The sequence below is a fragment of the Globicephala melas genome, chromosome 4, assembly GCF_963455315.2.
Source record: "Globicephala melas chromosome 4, mGloMel1.2, whole genome shotgun sequence".
Classification (NCBI taxonomy): Eukaryota; Metazoa; Chordata; class Mammalia; order Artiodactyla; family Delphinidae; genus Globicephala; species Globicephala melas.
The window spans coordinates 145,070,710-145,092,713 of record NC_083317.1 but is presented as its reverse complement, the minus strand read 5'-3'; the positions used below and the strand labels follow the sequence as shown (position 1 = coordinate 145,092,713).

The 22,004-nt window shown below is 38.4% G+C and overlaps 1 long non-coding RNA gene across 1 annotated transcript; it reads right to left on the bottom strand.

Moving 5' to 3' along the window:
• Positions 1–249: 249 nt before the first annotated feature.
• LOC132597217 (uncharacterized) lies at positions 250–13,355 on the bottom strand. The gene is made up of 3 exons (XR_009563631.1): positions 13,255–13,355; positions 12,224–12,293; positions 250–315 (listed from the first exon to the last, which is right to left on the bottom strand). It is a non-coding gene; the product is annotated as an uncharacterized lncRNA (long non-coding RNA).
• Positions 13,356–22,004: the final 8,649 nt, after the last annotated feature.

The following is a 22,004-nucleotide window of genomic DNA, read 5'->3' as shown; positions in this document are numbered from 1 at the left end:
GGTCAATATATTAACATTGAGACTATATTCCACCAGACACTGAAATCAATGAATCATTGGCAGTGGGATTTAGGAAACAATCACCCAGTATCTACATGTGCTACGCCAGATAACAACAAGGATATAGAGATCAATAAGACATGTAACACAACATTTGCAAAGCAAAATTGATAAGTATTACAATAAGGTTAAAAAAATGATTATCAAAAGATAAGGGAACAGGAGATTAATTCCAACCTACCAGAAGAGTGACTTCAGAAAAAGTTGTGACCTTGAATGGTCCTTGAAGAATGAGCAGAATTTCAACAGGCACATCTGTAAAAGAGACATTCCAGGTTGATGAAGTGGTTTCACAAAACCTCACAGGTATGTGGATGTACTTGCCATATACCAGGAAGGCTGAGTATTTATTACATTTCTTCTCGCCTTTAACATTAGATTCATGATCAACAAAACAGGAGTTGGAAGTTAACACATTAAATGTACAGATCAAGTTTGAAATGCAACTCACTTTGAGTGGATGAGGTAAAAAAAGAAAGGTGTATCATGATATCAAGGAAAGTCAAGTATGACAGAGGAAGCATATTGTGCAGGGGCGTGAAAGCAAGAGATACGTCTGGGAGCAAGCGTTTATACTCGATTTGGGGGACAATGGTGGGACCTTCAAAAGTTTTTGAGAAAAAAATGACGCTATCAGCTCTGCATTTTAAGATGAGATCTTCAGTGCAAAAAGTCAAGAAAAAGAAATAAAAGGCATAAGGATCAGAAAGGAAGAGGTAAAATTGTCTCTATTTGCAGATGACATGAATTTTTATATAGCAATTCCTAAAGAATCAATAAAATTACTAGTAAAGCTAATACCTGAACTGATCAATGCCACGACATATAAGGTTAACATTCAAATTATATATGCTAGCATCGAAAATGGGAAAATGAAATGTTTAAAAAAAATTTTCTGCAATACCATCAAAAAACATAATATACTTAGGAATAAAGTTAACCAAAGACATATAAGACCTCTATGCTGAAACTATGCAACATTGTAAACAGTGAGCTACATAACATGTTGATGGAATGGAAAAGTCAGTTGCCTCTGCCTTATAAGTAATCAATCTATGCATCCAATACAGCCCAAATCACAAGGTAGCAGGTTTTCTGTTGAAATTGACAAGTTGATTCTAAAATTGAGGTAGAACTGCAAATGACCTAGAATATCTAAAAACAATTTGAAAAGGAAAAACACTTATACTTACACTACCTGCCTTCCAGATTTATTCTGAAACTACAGTTTTCAAACTGTGTGGAACTGGCATCAGGATAGACGAATAGATTAATAAAACAGAATTGAGAGCCTAGACAAGCCTCACAAGTACAGTCATTTAATTTTTGACAAGTGCACCTAATCAATCTAATGAAGGTAGGAAAATTTTTCCAGAGCTAGATATCCATATGGAAAAAATAAACCTTAATCTCTACCTCACCCTATACTAAAAATTGACTCAGAATTGATCATAAGCCTAAATGTAAAAGCTAAAACTATGAAAGTTCTAGATTACATGGGAGAATATTTGCCTGGGGTAGATTAACTTTTCTTAAGTAGGACACAGAAAACCAATAATGATCAACACCCCTTGGTATTTACCCAAAGAAACTTAAAACTTATGTCCACACAAAAACCTGCACACAATTGTTTAGAGCAGCTTTATTCAAATTTGCCAAAACTTGGAAGCAACCAAAATGCCCTTCCACAGGTGAATCGCCTTTTCATTCAGTGAGTGGATAAATAAATAAACAGTAGTACATCCATACAGTACTACTCGGAGCAAAAACAGAAATGAAGTACCAGGCCACAAAAAGACACACAGGAAACTTAAATGCATATTAAATGTATATTACTAAGTGAAAGAAGTCAGTCTGTAAAAGCTACATGCTGTATGATTCCAATTATATGACACTGTGGAAAAAGCAAAACTATGGAGAGGGTAGAAAGATGAGTGGTTGTCATGTTTGGGAGGAGGGAGGGATGAAAAGGCAGAACTCGGGGGCCTTTTAGGGCAGTGGAACTATTCTGCATGATACTATTACGGTGAATACATGTTATTGTACGTTTATCAAAACCAACCAATGTACACCAAAAGTAAACCCTAATGTAAACTATGGGCTTTGAGTGATAATGACATGTCAGTGTAGGTTCAGCGATTATAACAGATGTGCCAGCTGCTGATGGTCGGTGAGGCTCTGCCTGCATGGGGAAAGGGATAGACAGAAACTCTCTCTACTTTCCCCTCAGTTTTGCTATGAATCTAAAACTTCTCTAAAAAAACGTAGCATGTAGCACAGTCCCTGCAAAATAAAAGCTCAGTAAATGTATGGTTTAGTTCATAAGATCATTAACAAGTCTTAGGTCAGCTCCATGCAGTGTGCCCTTTTATAAGCTTTTCATTAGAGATACCAAATATATTCTAGACTGTAAGGGGACATGGGTAGGTTACCATATAAAGCATCATTATGTTAATTTATAAGCTGATAGCTATGCCAGTCAATATAATTTGGGAACTCTGGGATAAATTAACAGTGGGCAGGGTGTGGAGAGGGTCTTGAGGTGATACCCAGCTAGACCCGTCCTAGAGCAAGGTCAGCTCTGGCTCCTGAAAGAACCTGGTTACCAGTGAATGCCAGTTCCTTCTTTATCTTCAAGGACTAAGCCCTGCGGCCTTCCCAGAATTTACAGACCTGGGACTATCTCAGTAGTTATTTCTTTGCCCAACCACCTAATAAAATATGTATATGTAAATATACACATAAGGTTTATTTTCAAGGCCAAGAGAGTAGGTCTGGTATGATTTCAAACTGCCCATTAATAAGTTAATTTCTATTTCTCCATCTTCTTCTGAATGCCTAGAAATCCCTTTACCTGACTGTGGGGGTGGGGATGGGACTTTAACCCATTGAGTCAAAAGATGTAAGATGCAAATACCTGTGTGAGGTCACTTTTTAGACAGACTATGTTTCACAAGGGGAAAAATCCAAGAAATTGATCAACCAAAAGATTAGTTCTCAGATAATTTCCTGTTCTTGGGAGGAAACAAACAGTGAGCAGAAAGATATCGTAGTGGGTTCACTGGCACTTGACCTTCAGTGAAATTATATTGCATATCATGTTCAGAAACGATGCTGGTTATGTCTGGCTATACCAGGAGTTGGGCGTCTGTACGCTTGACAACCTCCCCAAGGGATTCTGATGTTCACCAAAGTTACACAGTCACCACTCAGAGGGCTTTACCCTCCTAATAATTACCTCCAAGGAAACCTGGTTGTTTGGGTGAAATCTGGAAAACCATGTCTTATCTTAACAGTCGATACAAAAACTTCTTTCAAGGAAAGTGTCTTTATTTGCAACGTGACACTTGGAGAAGTAGGTGACACCTAAAGCTATGAATGTTTAAAAACAGGAAGAAAATGGTTTTGCTCCTGCCTGGAGGGGACAGAGGGGAGAGGGAGGGAGGGGGGAGGAGGAGGGGGAAAGCCAGCAGGTAACGTTCTACTGGAAGCTGTGTTGCTGAGACACGTACCCCAATTCCGAATCCCCACAACCATTCCCACTCCCCAAGCCTCACTTAAGTCTACTAGGCACAGAAATTGCTTCGTGGAAAGAACCTTTGTGGAAATCAAGACAAGCACAGAGATCCGTGCCTGGGTCCACATGTAGAAAACAGGGAGGCACCTGTGGGATAGCACGCTGTCCACAAAGAGAGGGTCAGAGACGTTCAAAGTCAGGATTTTTACAGAGTGAAAGACCTGGAGATCTGCAGGAACCTTGTAGACTGCTGTAGGATAAGCTATTTGAGAGCTGGACCAATCTCTCCCAGATCTGAAGGAGGAGGAACACTCTAGTTGATATCTAACAGCTACACACACATAAGCATCCTTGTCAACAGAAGCTAAGGAGCACTTTGAGAGAGGCCTCAGCTTGAAGGATATGTGTTGAAGCTGGGTTTTGCCTGTGTACATTATTGATTTGGGGCCATAGGAAGGACAAACTACAAAAACATCCGTAATAACCATGCTGATTACTCCTCTGCACAAAAATCCACTGCTTGTCTTTTTTACAAATGACATGAAGGAGATAAAGGCAGCTTCAAGGCATCAATTTACAGAATGAGATTCTAAAAAAAAAATGCTACAGTGGTGAAGATTGGCAGAATAACAAAGAAAGGGGGAGGGGAAAAAGCACTTACTATTCCTTTAAGTTGAGCCCTCAGTCCCCGGTTTGGACAGCCTTTAGGGAGAACTATTCTAAACTGATATGATGGGATTTCCCTGGTGGCACAGTGGATAAGACTCTGAGCTCCCGATGAGGGGGGGCCCCACGTTCGATCCCTCATTGGGGAACTAGATCCCACATGCATGTCGCAACTAAGGAGACCTTGAGCTGCAACTAAGGAGCCCATCTGCTGCAATGAAGACCCAGTGCAACCAAATAAATAAATAAATATTAAATAGATAAAATAAACTGACATGTTTTGTGACAGGCTGGGTCCACCAATCCTGGTATAGGGCAAAGCCCCACTCCAAGTTCCTACCATGGGACATGACGTCAGGGAATTCAGCTACTGCAGCTTTCCACAAAGGAAAACATGCAACAGTTATTGCAAAAGTTATAGATATTAAAATCATTTTAATAACAGTTAGAAAATCCACTGATCAATCCACTTTAGTCAACCTGTTTCAAGCTCTCCCAATGTTTAATTATGTAAAAAACTTTGCTGTAGATCAATATTCCTTCTGATACTATACTAGATTTGGGAAAGAGCCAGGGTAAGTCAGTATTGAAAATGGACTAAAAAAAATTAGTTATAAGTATGTGAAAAGATCTCTGCAAAAATTTCACCACCTACTTACAAGCTTATGTGAAAATCACTGTGTCCTTAAAATGTCCTATAATCCTTGGGTAGCATTTGCCATAAATTCTCCTCCCAGAAAATCTCTAGAAACCACAAAGGAACAAAAGACCTTATCACTGGCCTTTAGAAGAGATAAAATTGCAGCCTTGTTTTTTACCACACAATCAGAGGTCTTTGTCCAAGGTCAGGCATTTCCTTCTGCACTTGATGTGTCTGCTGTAATTGCAACTGGCACCGCAAAAGCAGGTGCCCCCAGAGCTCTGAGGTTTGTCTGCCAGGAAAAGAGGAAAAGGTGCTGAAGCTGCTGGGTTGTGTGACAGTCTCTGATTTCAAAATTGTCTGCAGTTTCTCAAAAGGAAGGATATAGGTAGAAAAAGAAAAGAATACTCTCCCAAACTATTAATGCCATCTGATTCATCACACCTTTGCCAGCGGAAGTGGTTTCTATGTATGTTTACACATGCACTCAAATGGTATATCTGGCTCTGACATTATGAAAAATAAAGGGAACAGTCTGGTACCAGACTGACAGTCAGCGAACTACATGGGTGTTAGACCAGAAATGACGCCCTCACCAGCTTCTATACCAAAATCCTCTATCTCCACTTTAACTAGTTTGAATAAATTATCACGACAAAGAAACTGATTTACATGAAAATAGGGTATTAGGCCATTTAACACCGTGTATCTTGTGCCATTTGGTAATGCCATGTATCTTGTGCATCTTTGTTGCAGTTTTCTGAGCAGAGGATTTATTAATGTCCTACCACCATCTTTTAATGTTCCAATTCTACTCCCTGCAATCACTTTGACCCTATTCATCAACTTGGAGTACAATTAGGACATCTTGGGTTCCTTCAAATAATTAGTCAAACCCTCACCTGCTTTATCAGGAAGTATACATTCCTTTCTTAGGTCCCCCATCACCATCCAGAATTGTCTTAGTACCCAAAGGGGACTGGTCTTCCTTACAATGCCATGAACAAAAAAAAAAAGAAAGAAAGGAAGGAAAAGAAATTCTAATCAATCCACTAACCCTGGCACCAATGGTGGCTTCACATCCTCACCAACACTTGCTATTGTTCCATCTTTTTAAATTACAGCCATCTGAGTAGATGTGAAGCAGCATGTCATTTTTGTTTTCATTTGCGTTTCTTTAATGATAAATGATGCTGAGCTCCTTTCCATGTGCTTAATGGCCTCTTCTAAATCTTCTTTAGATAAATATCAATTTAAATCATTTGCCCAGATTTTAACTGGATTTTTTGTCCTTTTATTGTTGAGTTGCAAGAGTTATTTATATATTTTGAATGTTAGTCCCTCATAGATACATAATTTGCAGGTATTTTCTCCCATTCTGTGGATTATCTTTCCACTTTCTTGATATTGTCCTTTGAAGCACAAATGTTTTTGATTATGGTGAAGTCAAACTTACAGATTTTTTGTTCTTTAGCTGCATGTATTTTTGATATCATATCTAAGAAACCATTGCCTAATCCAAGGATGCAAAGATTTTTACCTATGTTTTCTTCCACAATTTTTATAGTTTTACCTTTTACATTTAGGTCTTTGGTCCATTTTGAGCTAATTTTTGTGTATGATGTTTGCTAAGTGTCTAACTTCACTATTTTGCATGTCAATGTTCAGTTATCATCATTTATTGCAAATACTATTCTTTCCCCCACTGAATTGTCTTGGCACCACTGTCAAAAACCAAACGGTCATTAAATGTAAGGGTTTGTTAATGCACTCATAATTCTACTCAATTGATCTGTATGTCTATCTTTATGCCAATACCACACAATCTTGATCTTGTAGCTTTGCAGTAAGTTTTGAAAGTGGGAAGTGTGGGTCCTCCAACTTTATTGTTGTTCAAGAATGTTTTGTCTAATCTGGGTCTCATGCATTTCCAGATGAATTTTATGGCCAGCTTACCCATTTCTGGAAAACAAAAAAAAAGCAGCTATGATTTAAAAAGGGATTGCAATGGATCCATATTGAATCCATAGACCAATTCGGGGATTATTCCATTTTAACCATATTAAATCTTTCAAACCATGAAATTGGGATGTTTATTATTTCCATTTATTTATTTATTTTTTAAATTTATTTTTGGCTGCGTTGGGTCTTCATTGCTATGTGCAGGCTTTCTCTAGTTGCGACAAGCGGGGGCTACTCTTCGATGCGGTGCGGGGGCTTCTCATTGCTGTGGCTTCTATTCTTTTGAAGCACAGGCTCTAGGCACGTGGGCTTCGGTAGCTGTGGCTTGTGGGCTATAGAGCACAGGCTCAGTAGTTGTGGTGCACGGGCTTAGTTGCTCCGCGGCATGTGGGATCTTCCCGGACCAGGGATCAAACTGGTGTCCCCTGCATTGGCAGGTAGATTCTTCTTTTTTTGTTTTACAGAGATTTTATTTACTTATTTATTTTTGGCTGCATTGGGTCTTTGTTGCTGTGCATGGGTTTTCTCTAGTTGCAGCAAGCAGCGGCTACTCTTCATTGCAGTGCGTGGACTTCTCATTGTGGTGGCTTCTCTTGTTGCGGAGCATGAGCTCTAGGCACATGGGCTTCAGTAGTTGTGGCTCACAGGCTCTAGAGCACAGGCTCAGTAGTTGTGGTGCACGGGCTTAGTTGCTCCATGGCATGTGGGATCTTCACAGACTAGGGCTCAAACCCATGTCCTCTGCATTGGCAGGCAGATTCTTAACCACTGCACCATCAGGGGAGTCCCAACAGGCGGATCCTTAACCACTGCACCACCAGAGAAGTTCCTATTTAGGTAGTTTTAAATTTCTTTCAAAGATGTGTTGTTGTTTTTCGTGTACAAGTCTTACAGTTATTTTATTAAATTTATTCCTAACTGGGTTTTTTTATGTAAGGAATTATTTTTTGTAATTATTGTTTGGGGTTGTTCGTTGCTATCGTATAGAAATATAACTGATTTTTGTACACTGATCATGTATTCTGCAACTCTGCTGTACTGTTTATTAGCTGTAACAGTTTTTTTGTCTGTGAATTCCTAAGGATTTTCTATATGCAAAATCATGTCATCTGTGAATAGAGATAGTTTTAATTCTTCTCTGATATGAATGGTTTTATTTCTTTTTCTTGCCCAACTGCCCTGGCCAGAGCCTCCAGTACAATACTGAATAAAAGTGGTGAGAGTAGACATCCTTGCCGCCTTCTTAATCTTAGCAGAAAAGCTTTCAATCCTTCACGTTTAAGTATGATGTTAGCAGTGCGTTTTTCATAGGTGCACTTTATCAGTTGAGGATATTTCCTTCTACTAGTTGGTTGAATGTTTTTATCATAACATGGTGTTGGATTTTGTTAAATATTAATACCTTTTCTGTATCAATTGAGAAGTTCATATTATTTTTATCTTTATTAATTGGTGTGTTACATTGACTGATTTTTTTATATCTTGAAACAAGCTTGCATTTCTGGAATAACCCACTTTGTCATTCTTTTTATATCTTGTTGGATTTGATTTTCTGGTACTTTGTTGAGGATTTTTGCTTCTAAATTTATAATTTATATTCTTTCTATATTCATAACATAGTTTTTTTTTTCCTTGTGATATCTTGGTCTTGTTTTGGTATAAAAGTAATAGTGACCTTATAGAGATGATTTGGGAAATGTTCCCTCCCCTTCTATTTTTTGGAAGAGTCTGTGAAAGATAGGTGTTAATTCTTCTTTAAACATCTGGTAGAATTCTCTAGCAAATTCACCATCTAATCCTGACCTTTTCTTTGTGTGTAGTTTTTTTTATTACTAATTCAATTTCTTTACTCATTATAGGCCCAAACAGTTTTTCTGCATACAGTATTTCTGTCTTCTTAAATCAGTTTTGAAAGATGTGACTTTCCAGGAATTTGTCCATTTTATCTAGGTTATCTAATTTTTTGGCATACAATTGTTCATAGTATTTACTTTTAGGCCTTTTTATTTCTGGGATGTTGCCTCTTTTACTCCTGACTTTACTAATTTGAATCTTCTCTCTTTTTTCTTTGTCAGTCTAGCTAAAGTTTTGACAATTGTGTTGATCTTTTCAAAGGATCAACTTTTGGTTTTCTCCATTGTATTTCTATTACCTATTTCATTTATTTTCTCTCTAATCTGTATTATTTCCTTTCTACTGCTTACTTTGGGTTTAGTTTGTTCTTCTTTCTCTAGTTTCCTAAGGTAAAAGATCAGATTACTGATTTGAGATCTTTCTTCTTTATTTAATATAAACATTTACAGCTATAAATTTCTCTCTAAGCACCATTGCTAAGCTCTATTCCAAAACTTCTGGTATTTTGTGTTTTCACTTGCACTCATCTTATTTTCTAATTTCCTTTTGATTTCTTCTTTGATCCATTGGTTGTTTAGGAGTGTGTGTTTGACTTCCACATATTTGTGAATTTCCCAAATTTCCTTCTGTTACTGAGTTATAATTTTATTCCATTGTGTTCAAAGAACATACACTACATGACTTCAACCTCTTTAGATTTATTGAGTCATTATTTTTTATGATCCAACATATGGTCTATCCTAGAAAATGTCCCATGTGCACTTGAGAAGGATGTGTATACTGCTATTGTTGAGTGCAGTGATCTATTCATTTCTATTAGGACTAGTTGGTTTATTGTATTGTTCAAGCCTTCTATTTCCTTGTTAATCTTATGTCTAGTTGTTCTATCCATTATTGAAAATGGGATCTTGAATTTTCCAACTATTACTTTTAAATTGTCTATTTCTTCCTACAATTGTGTCAGTTTTTGTTTCATGTATTTTGGGGCTTTGTTGTTATGTGAATACATGTTTATAATTGTTATCTTCTCTTGATGGATAGATCTTGTATCTTTTAAAATACGCTTCTTTTTCTCTAGTAACAATTTTTGTCTTAAAGTCTATTTTTTTCTAATAATAGCATGACTACCCTAGCTCTATTTTGCATATTGTTTGCATGATATACCTTTATCTATTCTTCTACTTTCAACCTATTTGTGTCTTTGAATATGAAGCATGTCTCTTGTAGACAGAATATAACGGATCATTTTTTTATCCATTCTGTCACACTCTGTCTTTTGATTGGAGTGCTTAATCCATTTATATTTAATGTAATTATTAATAAGATAGAATTCATATCTGCTGTTTTGTTATTAGTTTTCTATATGTATTATGGTTGTTTTGTTCCTCTGTTCCTCTATTACTGTCTCATTTAGTGTTAAATAGATATTTTCTAGTGTACCATTTTAATACTCTTGGTTTTTTTACAATACATATTTTTAATATTTATTTATTTATTTGGTTGTGCTGGTCTTAGTTGCGGCACATGGGCTCCTTAGTTGTGGCATGCAAACTCTCAGTTGTAGCATACATGTGGTATCTAGTTCCCTGACCAGGAATTGAACCTGGGACCCCTGCATTGGGAGCGTGGAGCCTTAACCACTGTGTCACCAGGGAAGTCCCTACGATATATTTTTAAAGTTATTTTCTTAGTGGTTGCTCCAGGGATTACAAATAATATTTTAAATAATAACAACCTAGTTCAGATCTCTCCTCACTACTAGTTTATTTTAAAAATATTCTACCTTTTCATCAAATTAAAGCATGCACAAAGTTAAATACCCCAAATATTAATGACCAAAAAAGCAGTAGTCTACTGCCCCACTCGACAGAGTGAACTACGTTCAACAGTTTATGTTTTGAGTTCTTCTAAAGATTGCCTCCACATTTTAAATAATACATTGATACCACTAAATCTTCATTTGTCAAATCTAGATATCATTTCCTGACCCCAAACTTCAAAGACGTTGATGCTTATGTCATTATTTTTTGTTTTTTTACTGGGTTACCTTTATAAGTTTAGCTCATTAATATATATAGTTCTTTTTCCACCAACTAGAGATAGAATCTCTTTACTCCCTACATTTGTAAGATATGGATCTTAGCAACCCTATCTTCCTTCCACATTTTCTCCCTCTTTCTTTTTCTCAGCTACAATTAGGAATATTTTGACTTTTCCATTGTCAAGGTTGACAATATTTATATTCTGTCCTGAAAATTTATATTTTTGCACTTAGTCTATAGGTTAACTCTCAGTGATGAAAACCAACAGACAATATTTCCATTACTATTACTCAGTTGTTCATAGCATAGCTAGGTAGCAAACTACGGCAAAATTTTCTTTCCTGAGATTGCAACATAATAATCTCTGCGCCACTTCAAGAGCAAAGCTCCTAGTGACAAGGTCAACCAAGTTTTCTGTCCTTCCTCCTCCCTCCCTCATGCCCTAATTGCTCAAACCCTGATACATTTCACTTTGCTGCTTATGTGACCACAACTTCCTTGTGTTGTTGAAAAGTCAATTTTGCCTTTCATCAAGATTCTGATGAACTTACCTGAACCATAAACCTCATAATAAGTTTTCAGTCAATATTTATTGAAATTAAATTATCTGAATAACCAGCCTATCCCCACTAATAAATGAAATGTTAAAATATTGCTATTTTCCAGGGATTTTATATGTGACTACTGGCAAAAGAAGAGAAAAATTGTTCACTTTGTCCCTTTAGGATGAATTCCAACCCAGTTTTAGCCATACCAAATTTTCTCAAAACTTTTGTGAGCAATATTGGTATCATACCACCCAGCTTGGCTTCCAGAAATCACAATGACTTTGTGTACTCAATATTAACTAGCCAAAAGGGAAATAAATATTTTATTTTTCCATAATTGAACTGAAGTTTTTTATCTGTCAGGTTCTAAATAAAAAGTATCTGGCTTCATTTAAAGAATTAACCTAAGGTATTTTGTTCCCGAAGAGTGTGTACATAATGAAGAATTACAATAATCAAATTTAAGGGAAGAAAGAAGGACCCATGGGCAAAATGTTGACAGTGATAAAAAGTAATACCATTGAGAGAAATAAGCAGCCTTAATCATCAAGAGAATGAATGATTTCTAGCCTCCTAAGCCAAGCTTTATAAAGCCACCCACAGCCTTTCCCATTCAAATAGGTACCTCTGTCAGCCTCATGGAACATGGATTCTAATTTGGATCCTCAGACCTCTATGAAGACCTTCAGCAAATTGATTAAATCCTTATATTTGTTTAAAGAGTTTTAAGTTTGTAAAATTTCTGGGTAGGGGGTTTACAGATTTAATTAGATTTGTATAGGGTTCCAAGACCCCCCTAAATATTGAGATCACAGTCACAGATTAAATAGTCTACTTGGATTTTGTGTGTTGACAGCCCAAGCCATAAGCACATATACCCAAGACTGCTTCTTTAGAAAAGCTACTAATCCTGTCAGAGCCACACATAACTTACCTGTCTTCTTCCTGACTTCTTAGTCAAGCTGCACACTGAACACCTCTCTTTCATTTTTCTTATTTCATGCCTACGAGAAATCATACATGGCTTAAAGAAAATTACAAGTGAAGCCTACACCTCCTAAACAGTATTTTATAACCATCAGAGCCATTGGATAATAGCAAAACATCTGCCAAAAATTTCACTGAAAATTATTTTAAAAACATGGTAAGCCTCTGGTTCACTCTATGGGGGCCTGGAGAACAGAAAGTAGTAAGTGTCCCAGATTCCTTAGACACACGCATTCGAGACTGAGGACAGGAAATTTCACGGACAGGCAGGGGCTGGCTCTCCAGGGAAGGTTCTGGGAACTAGTCTCTGGGGCAGAACAAGACATTCCCTCCGAGTGGCAGAAACTTGCTGCCCCTTGAAGAAAAAGTCACAATGTTTAGTGGCCCTCTTGGGATTTTAGAGGTGCATCCACCACATTTTCGTGCACTTACCAAACCCATTTCCTGTTGACTCCAATGGCTGTCAACTTAAGTGAGGCTAAGGGCAAGTGGAGGTTCTCCAGCTGGTCCACGCCATGTTGCAGGCAGCCCTAAACCTTGACTCTTATGATCTAGCAGATGCAATGGGACTTGACGGGCCTGTGACAGATTATTACTCTGTGGGGACTTCTGTAACATTCGAGTGGCAACCTCTAGGGCTGGGGGACAAACATGCCCTTTTCAAGCTATTGTACTTTTGAAAAACATCTCTTGGTTTGCTCTTGGGCCCAGTGAAGATTCAGTACCTCACCATGGGACACCCATTGACCATGTAACTTCTCCCTGTAACATTACACATTAAGTGTTGTCTAATCAGTGGCATCGCCATAAACTCAGGCATATTCAACAAACCGTAATCAAATGATTGATATACACTGATATACTGACAGAAATCAAATATAGACACATTTATCTTTATAAATATTAAGAGAGACAGAGAGAGAGAGAGAGAGAGAGAGAGAGAGAGAACCAACTGAGACAGATCTTACAGGCACTGACCTGACTGCGGGAGCAGTTTGCACTCGCTGAGGACTCACTCGGGCCTCCTCCTGCCACTTCTTCCTCAACCCTCGCTGACGGCCTCCGGGAGTTTCCTCTGAGGAGGGAAAGATGTAAGCTTGACTTACAGACAGTTCTTCACCACAGTGATGTTGGCAGCTAGAAGCGGACTGTGGAGAAACTTATCACCCTCCTTGTGGGTGACCATGAAAGGTGGCGGAGGGAGGTTCTCCCCGTGGGTAGAAGACTGAACAGGACAGTTTTCTTTCTCTCAGTAAGTTGTGGTAACAACCGCTAAACATGAGTGCTTACAATAAAGATTGTTTCTCACTCTCTGGAATGTTGGCTCTGGGTGAACAGAGCATGTAGCTTTGCTCTGCATGTTTCCTCAGTCTTATAACCAAAATGAAAGCACAGCCCCCATCTATGGCTTTGCATTCTTGTGTCAGAGGAAAAGAGACCATGGCAAAGCTCACAACGGCATCCTGATGGCTTATCTGAACATACTAGGTGTTGTGTCTGGTCACATTCCATTGGTCAAAATATGTCATATGGCAAAGCTTAACCTATCTTTACAGGAGTAACTTAGTCGCTGACAATGACTAGGCTATATAATCCTTTAATAGGAAGAGGGTGTGAATAGCTAGGGAAAATAGTATAATCTACCACAAGCAGTACATATCATTGTTCACTTTTACTGGAAAGACTGCTTAAGATATGGTTCAAGACCAATGATGGGGGACTCTAATAAAAAAAATGACACAAATGAACTTTTTTACAAAACAGAAACAGACTCACAGATCTCGAAATCAAACTTGGGTTTACCAAAGCAGAAATGTGGGGGGAAGTGATAAACTGGGAGATTGTGATTGATATACACACACTACTATATAGAAAACAGATAACCAGCAAGGACCTACTGTATAGCACAGGCAACTCTAGTCAATATTGTGTATTTGCTATATGGAAAAGAATCTGAAAAAGAATGGATATATGTATATGTATAACTGATTCACTTCACTATACAGCAGAAACTTACACAACATTGTAAATCAACTATACTCCAATAAAAATTATACTTTAAAAAAGGACCAACTGATGGGGAGTGGCTGACAGTTTAGCTGCATCATGGATAGAGACATGGTACAAGAAGGCTTGAAGAGGAAGTATGTGTGGAGACTTCTCAAAGTGGACCCAGGGTAGGAAGATATTTATGTCCCATGTGACTCCTCAGCAGAGAGTCCCACCACGGAGGAAACTCTTAATAATCAGACCTAGATATATGTCATACATCTAGTGTATGTCCATCAGCCTGTATCTTCAGCCAGTGAACTCATGAACTAAAAGACTATGACAACAGGGACAGAGAAATAACCCCATGAAGACCAACTGGTCACTTTCTCTGATGAGTGCTCCAACTGCCAGCAGCAGCAGGAACCAACCCTAAGCTCAGGGATATAACACCATTGCCTTGGACGGGGGCAAAGCAACCAGCTAGCTAGCTTGTAACAGGCTGATTGCTTTAGGCCCCTTCTATTAGGGTGAGGACTTTGATTTTTCCTCACTGGAATAATCGCTCTTTCTGGATCTGGATTTGCAGCAGCACACGGTGACAAGGCATCCTTATAAACTGTTCCCCCAGTCTCCCAGTCATCCTGGAGCCTGATTCTACAGCCTTCCCACTGATTCTGTGGGCTGCACAGTTTCCTTCCAATAAATCCTTTTCAGCTCACAGGCAGTTTCTGCTACTTGAAACGAATAATCGAGACTGAAAAAACAAAGTCCTTGGGATTTCTGCTCAGTCACTTTCCTTATGAAACAAAGCCCTAAATTCCCAACTTCTCAAAATCCTGCAGTTCCGACAACATGGTTGAGACTGGAGGGTGTTATGCTAAGACAGAGAAAGACAAATACTGTGTGACCTCACTTATATGTGGAATCTAAAAAACTCAGACTCAGAGCAACAGAGAACACATTGGTGGTTGTCAGGGGCTGGTGATGGGGAGCTGGGAAAATAGGTGAAGGTGGTCAAAGGGTACAAGCCTCCAGTTATAAGATGAATGAGCTTTGGGGATGTAATGTACAGCATGGTGGCTACAGTTAGCAATATTACATTGTATATTTGAAATCTGCTAAGAGAGTAGATTCTAAAAGTTCTCACCACAAAAAACACTTTGTAACTATGTGAAGTGATAGATATTTTAACTGACCTTTCTGTGATAATCATTTTGTAATATATACAGATGGCAAATCATTACATTGTACACCTTAAATTTACACAATGTTATATGTCAATCATATCTCAATAAAGCTGGGAAAAAATTCCCAACTTCTCCATAAATGAAGCAAGAAGTTTCCTCCTTTTTAGAATTATAGGCTTGGCACCCAAGCTATAATCAAATCAATCCAAGAGGAATTTCTTGGAGATTCAAGTTTAGGCTGTCTAGGCAAAACACTGCTAAGTTGAGTAATTCACCACTGAATTTGTTCAGTACAAGCAGCAAGGCTTTCATTCTCTACATCAGATACTTCTTTTTCATAAAACCATGGTATATTTCTTGGATATTCTGTCATCTTTTCCATACTTCATTTTTTTCTGCATAAAATAACTCAAATTAGGCAGTTCTATTTAAAATCTAGTAGTAATTGCTAGCACGTCTGTAAGTTTTCGTCAGCCATCTTTACTAAAAAGATGCATACAGCAGCTTCTCAGTGACCAAAATTAGGCAGAATTCAGGCAACTCCAAAGCAACCTCTTAGCACTTATCTGGGTCTCTTGAATTTTTTTTTTTTTTTTAAGTCTTCATGTCACACACTCCTGCCTGCATCAAACTTCTGCTAGCCTTGGTGTAATACCTTAGTCAAGATAGGCTAAACTCTGAAATCTTAGTGACTGACTTAATGCAACAAAGGCTCCTTTCATGTCTATCTCATTCATCTAATGTTTATATAAGGCAGCTCTATACCATGCAGTGACATAGGAACCCAGTATGCTCACAATGGTGGTTCCATGATCTCAACCTACAACCTCCATAGCCCTTTGGCCTGAACAATTCACGTGTCCTCAGCCTAACTGCTAGCAAGCCTGGGGATGCAGAAGGAACACCAACTGCAGGTAGAAGAGAACCAGGTATTATTCATTTGTTCTAGCGTTCAAAAGCATTGTTTTCTTTACTAGCTGGTACATGTCTGACACTTTGTATGCACCAGGGCTCTGAACTTGAGCTAGCATAGGCCTTTCCTCAAGGAGATTACAATTCAGGAAAATGCAGCTGGTAAGAAAAGAATCAAACAATTAAGAGCATCATATAATAAGCATAGGACAGGGGTTACTGTTAAAGCACAGAGAAGGGGAAATCAGGGTAGGATTTTTAGAAGAGGTGATTTTTGAGCTTAGTTTTTAAGGTTCTAGTTCAAACCAAGCAGATGATGGGAGGGAAAAGAACATTCTAGGCGAAGAGATCAGAATGTCAGGACACCTGGAAAAACAGTAACAGCATGGCGATTTCAGAGAAGGTGGATCAGAGGACAGAAGAGGTAAAGTCACAAAAGTTGAATTGAAAGTACTTTCCCAAAGGATATTCATCAGAATCGAATCCCCTGATTTGCTCCATGGCAAAAGGATTCGATGGTTAAATATGTAATATGTTGGGGGAAGTTAGCAGATTACATTCACATTTTAGCATACTGAAAGTTCTAAGAAACTCTATGGTATCGAGTCTGACTAGACTCTGAATAGATTTACCAAACTTAATATGAAATCCTATTAACAGCTCATAGAATAGGTAAGCTAGGGAACAGAGATGGAAAAAATCTGTAACTAAATGCTAGATAAATAGATAAGTTACAGATAAATGCTAAAGAACTTGAATTTTATCCTGAATGTTGTAAGGACAATGAAGGATTCTAAATAGAATAAAAATTTGAAAATGCTACTATGGCGTGGTAATTCAGGCATGTAGCATTAGGGCCTGAACAGATTTTTTTAGAATTATGTCACTGAATCTACTAGGACTGTTTGTTCAAAGTCAGGGTTTGTAATTTCTTCATCTCTGAAATACACACATTCTAAGCCCAAGATTCTGCACATAGCAGAGGCTCCATAAAATGAAGAACGATTCAATGAATTAAGTGGCTTTTGAAATGGTTCCCAATGATCTCTGCCCTCTTGGTCTTCATGCCTTTTGTATAATCCCCTCCCCTTAGGCATGGGCTGGACCTAATGACTTACTCCTACCAAATGGAATACAGTGTAGTCTGCCATTCCATGGTTAGGCTACAGAAGACTGTGACTTCCACATTACTTTTCTTACTCTCTTGCTGGAATTCACTCTTGCCTTCTTGCTTGCTTGCTACCATTCTGTAAGATGTTCTATGGATAGAGCCACATGGCAAGGAACTGCAAGAGACCAACAGCCAACAACTCATGAGGAACTAAAGCCTCAGTTTAATGGACCCCAGGAATGAAGTCCTACCAACAACCATGTGAGTGAGCTTGGAATTAGATTCTCCCCAGTCCAGCCTTGTGTGACTGTAGCCTTGGAAGACAGTCAGAGCCAGGGGACTCAGCAAAATGTGGTTCCTGACCTATAGAAACTGGGAGATTATAAATATGTACTTTTTAAGCTGTTAAGTTTTGGGGTAAATTGTTATGAAGCAATAATTAGCACAGTAAATGAATAGATCAATCAATCAATCAATCAATTTTTCTCCATTTTATGTCCTTGATATTTATCAAGTCTCCTTCCTTCCTCTTTGGTACTTGAATGACACAACAGCTGTGTGTTTGATGGTGCAATACACCCCATCGTTTTCACCTTTTCCTGTATTCTTGCCTTTTCCCATGTGATGTAGTCATTTTTCACATTAAAGAAGTAAAATACATTTTCCTATCTCTTGACATTGGGTTTAGCTACGTAACACTTTGGCTAACAGAATAAGGCAGAGTGCCAGTTACAAGCCTAGGTTTAAGAGGCCTTCAGTGTTTTCACTCACATTGTCTTGCAATTATGCCACTGCTATGAGAAGAATTCGATCAAACTAGTCTGCTCATCCCCAGAAGAGGACGAGAGATGTCGGGCTCAACACATAGCCAAGCCCAGTCTTGATCAGCCGACCCCCAGACTATCCACCGAATCATGAGCCAAACAGATGCTTAGTCATGTGTGCCTCTGAGACCTTGTGATTTTGTTGTTGTTGTTGTTACATACTATGATGATAGTTGACTGACACAGCTGTGTTCAGGAAAGAGGGATGGGAAGCTTCCTGCTGAAGAACAGTCTGGTCAAGTAAACCCCAAGTCTAAACATTAGCTCAAGTAAAGAAAAAAGTACACAGATAAATTTTTTCAGGCAATATGAAATAATTTGATCAATCTTCCTAAACTCTGAAATTTTTAGATGCTGTTATTAGTGGCCTGCTAACACCCTCAGCAAGTTACGGCAGAGAAAGTGGATTCCAGTTTATCACTTACCTTAATAAGTTTTAGAAATATATGAAGCTATTTAAAAGAAAATCCTCTTCTTCTCTCATACAAAATTACTTTTACTAGGGTTTCTATTGGTCTGGTTAGTATAAAATCAATAGGGGAAAAAAAAACTTTGCTTAGTTCTCCCTTTCCCGTTACCATGGCTCGTAAGTTTGATGCTTTTGAGGAACTCATTGGCTCTTTGGGACCATAATTAGCTGGAGACCATCAGAGTGCAGGGTGACTCTCATTCTGTTAGCTAAGTTTTTTTTTTTTTTCTCCATTAAATTTGTGATCACGGGGAGGAGAAAGGGGTCAGTTGATGGGAAATGTAGTCCATGAATGTTTTACATGTAATCTAAAAATATTCAACCTTTGGTGGACTGAATTATGTCAGAACGAAAGACTCCTATTTGATCTTGATTGCCTTTAAGTCATTTGAAAGAAATTACCATGGTTTGCCTGTTACTGTTTTTCTTTCCAATTTTTATCCCATTATGTTTGTTTTTTTAACAGACCTGATGAAAGAGTATTTCTTATTCCTTAGCTCAAATTACCAAATCCTCTTCCTAAGCCAGCTGAATCATTCTATGATATTTATACAGTAAACCAGAACTTTTCCGGGTGTTTGTACCCTGGCCAAATACATTATACATTTTTCAGATTTCTGTAGCACTGATAGAATGTTTTGAAATTCACAATATTGGGAAAAGTGTTTACCACTCAAATCATATGGCAAATTGAACCCGTTTTAACAAGGATGTTGGAATACTACTCCTTTGAAATACCAGTCTAGGCTTTCATTGCTGTAATTATCTCTCAGCAGGAGGATGGTACAGATTTCCCAGCTGCACCAGCTGCATGGCTGCTGGGGGGAAGAGCAGGGACAAACAGGGGCTCATGGAGTTTCTGGAATAAACAAAAGTGCAGCTCCAAGAAGGAGATGATCCAAAACGAGTCCAAATTTGAACAGAGACATGGCAAAATCAAACTAGATTTATCACTGAGAATAGGTAGGAATGGAATATGCTATTTGGGAGGGCAGAATAGAGCTCTTGTCAATGCCGGTTGCCAGGATGGGACTTTACAAGAGTTCCATTAAAGCAGGACACAGAAAAGCAAGAGTGTGAACCAGACTCCAAGTGTGACAGAATAATATTGTGAAGAATTAGCTCCTGTATCTTGTATTCTTTATTCCCTTTAGGAGTGATCTTACCAACTCTTTCTTATTTCCCCCAGGAATAAAAGGTTCTCAAATTAGACAAGATAGCAATACACTCAATGCTTTATCTTTAAATATTTAAAAACCAGTGCAACTGCAAGACTAAAATGAATGTCACAGATGTGTTATCAGACAAAATGGGTCTGTGCCCCCAACTATCTGAACTGAGGACTATAACGAGAGAGGAGAAAGTTTAGATGTTGGTCCATCTTTCCCCAAGTCCTAGAGGTGGTAGAAGGGAAAGGTGATGATGAAGCCTTCTAGATGGATTTGAGGGATACCAGACCGAGAGACCTGTGCCTCACCTGTCCTTTCTGAAACACGGTGACTGGGCTGCCTTGCTGATGTCCTTCATAAAACCAGTGCATGGGATCAACACAGCAGGGATGGCTAGGAGGGGTGTCTGTGGGCAAGGTGGGTGCTAGGTGACAACCTTGACTTTTTCATGGGTGCCCACACAGGAGAACATCTGGAATTTCCTTACGTCCTTCGAAATAGGAAATTAGAGCTAAGCAGGGGCTAGTAGAACACTCCCTCGTCCACCCCCTCCAAAAAAAACCACACACACATACACACAATATTCTAGGGTTTGGAATAAGAAAGAATCCAGGTGAGCTGTGCTGACCTGACGGCTAGAGGCCATGGAAGACTAGATACTTAAGTCCTCCACAGGATGACTGTTATTCTTGGTGAGCACTTCATGGAAGTGGGTCAAGCCTGAGGACCAGACTGGCTCAGTTCTTAGTGGAGCAGGACACCACCAGAAGAATGAGAGAGATGCAGACTGACTGAGGGAGAGAGAACTATTTCTACCAGTGGCTCAGTGGCCTTAAACCTCATGGAGATACCGGCAAAGGTCAGCTCATTAAGGTCTAGTTAATGAGTTATAGATTTACTTAAAAGCAGTAAAAAGCGTTTGAAGGTATAACAATTTTTCCTTCTACAAATGATAGAAATCCAACTAATATTGACATAAACAGAAGTTTCTTATCCTCAAGATACAGAAGTCTAGAGGAAGACAATTCTGGACTGCGGTAACTCAAAGATGTCACCAAGCACCCAGTGTCCTTCTATCTTCCTGCTACTTTGTCCGTGGTATGTGGCTTTTATTCCCATGAATGCAAAATAGGTGCAACACCTCCAGGCATCAAGCCTGCATCAATTCCAAGAAGGAAGGAGTGGAAGGCCAAAACGACAAAAGAGTTTTCTCCTGGTAAGATGTTTCATTTTGTTTTATTTTTACAAATTGTCATTAATGGTGTATTTCCTTATACTTTTCTATTAAAAAACTGGAGAAATGTTTTAATTACTCTATTTTTCTTCTTATTTTTGACAGCTTTACTGAGGTATAACTTATAGACCATTAAATTCACCCTTTTTGGCATACAATTCAATGAGGTTTAGAAAATTTACAGAATTGTGCAACTGTCATTACAATCCAATTTTAGAGCATTTCCGTCACCCCAAAAGACTCCTCATGCCCATCTGCAATCACTCTCAATTCCCACCTGCTGCCCCAGGCAACCACTATCCATCTGTATAGACTTTCGTTTTCTGGACATTTCAGATAAATAAAGCCATAGAATATGTGGTATTTTGTGTCTGGATTCTTTCTCTTGACAAAATATTTTGAGGTTCATTTATGTTGTAGCATGTATCACTAACCCATTCCTTTTTGATTGGTGAATCGCACTCCATTCTTTACAAATATCACATTTTATTTATCCATTCACCATTTGGTAGACTTCTGGATTATTCAGTATCGGGTTATTGTGAATAATGGTTCTATAAACATTCATGAACAAGTCTGTATATAAACATATTTTCATTTCTTTTATGTAGATTCCTAGGAGTGGAATAGTTGAGCATATGATAAATTTATGATAAACTGATTAAAGAAATTGCCTTAATACAGGTTAAAGAATAAAAGTGTTTAAAAAAACTATTGCTGGGCTTCCCTGGTGGCGCAGTGATTGCGAGTCTGCCTGCCGATGCAGGGGACACGGGTTCGTGCCCCAGTCCAGGAAGATCCCACATGCCGTGGAGTGGCTGGGCCCATGA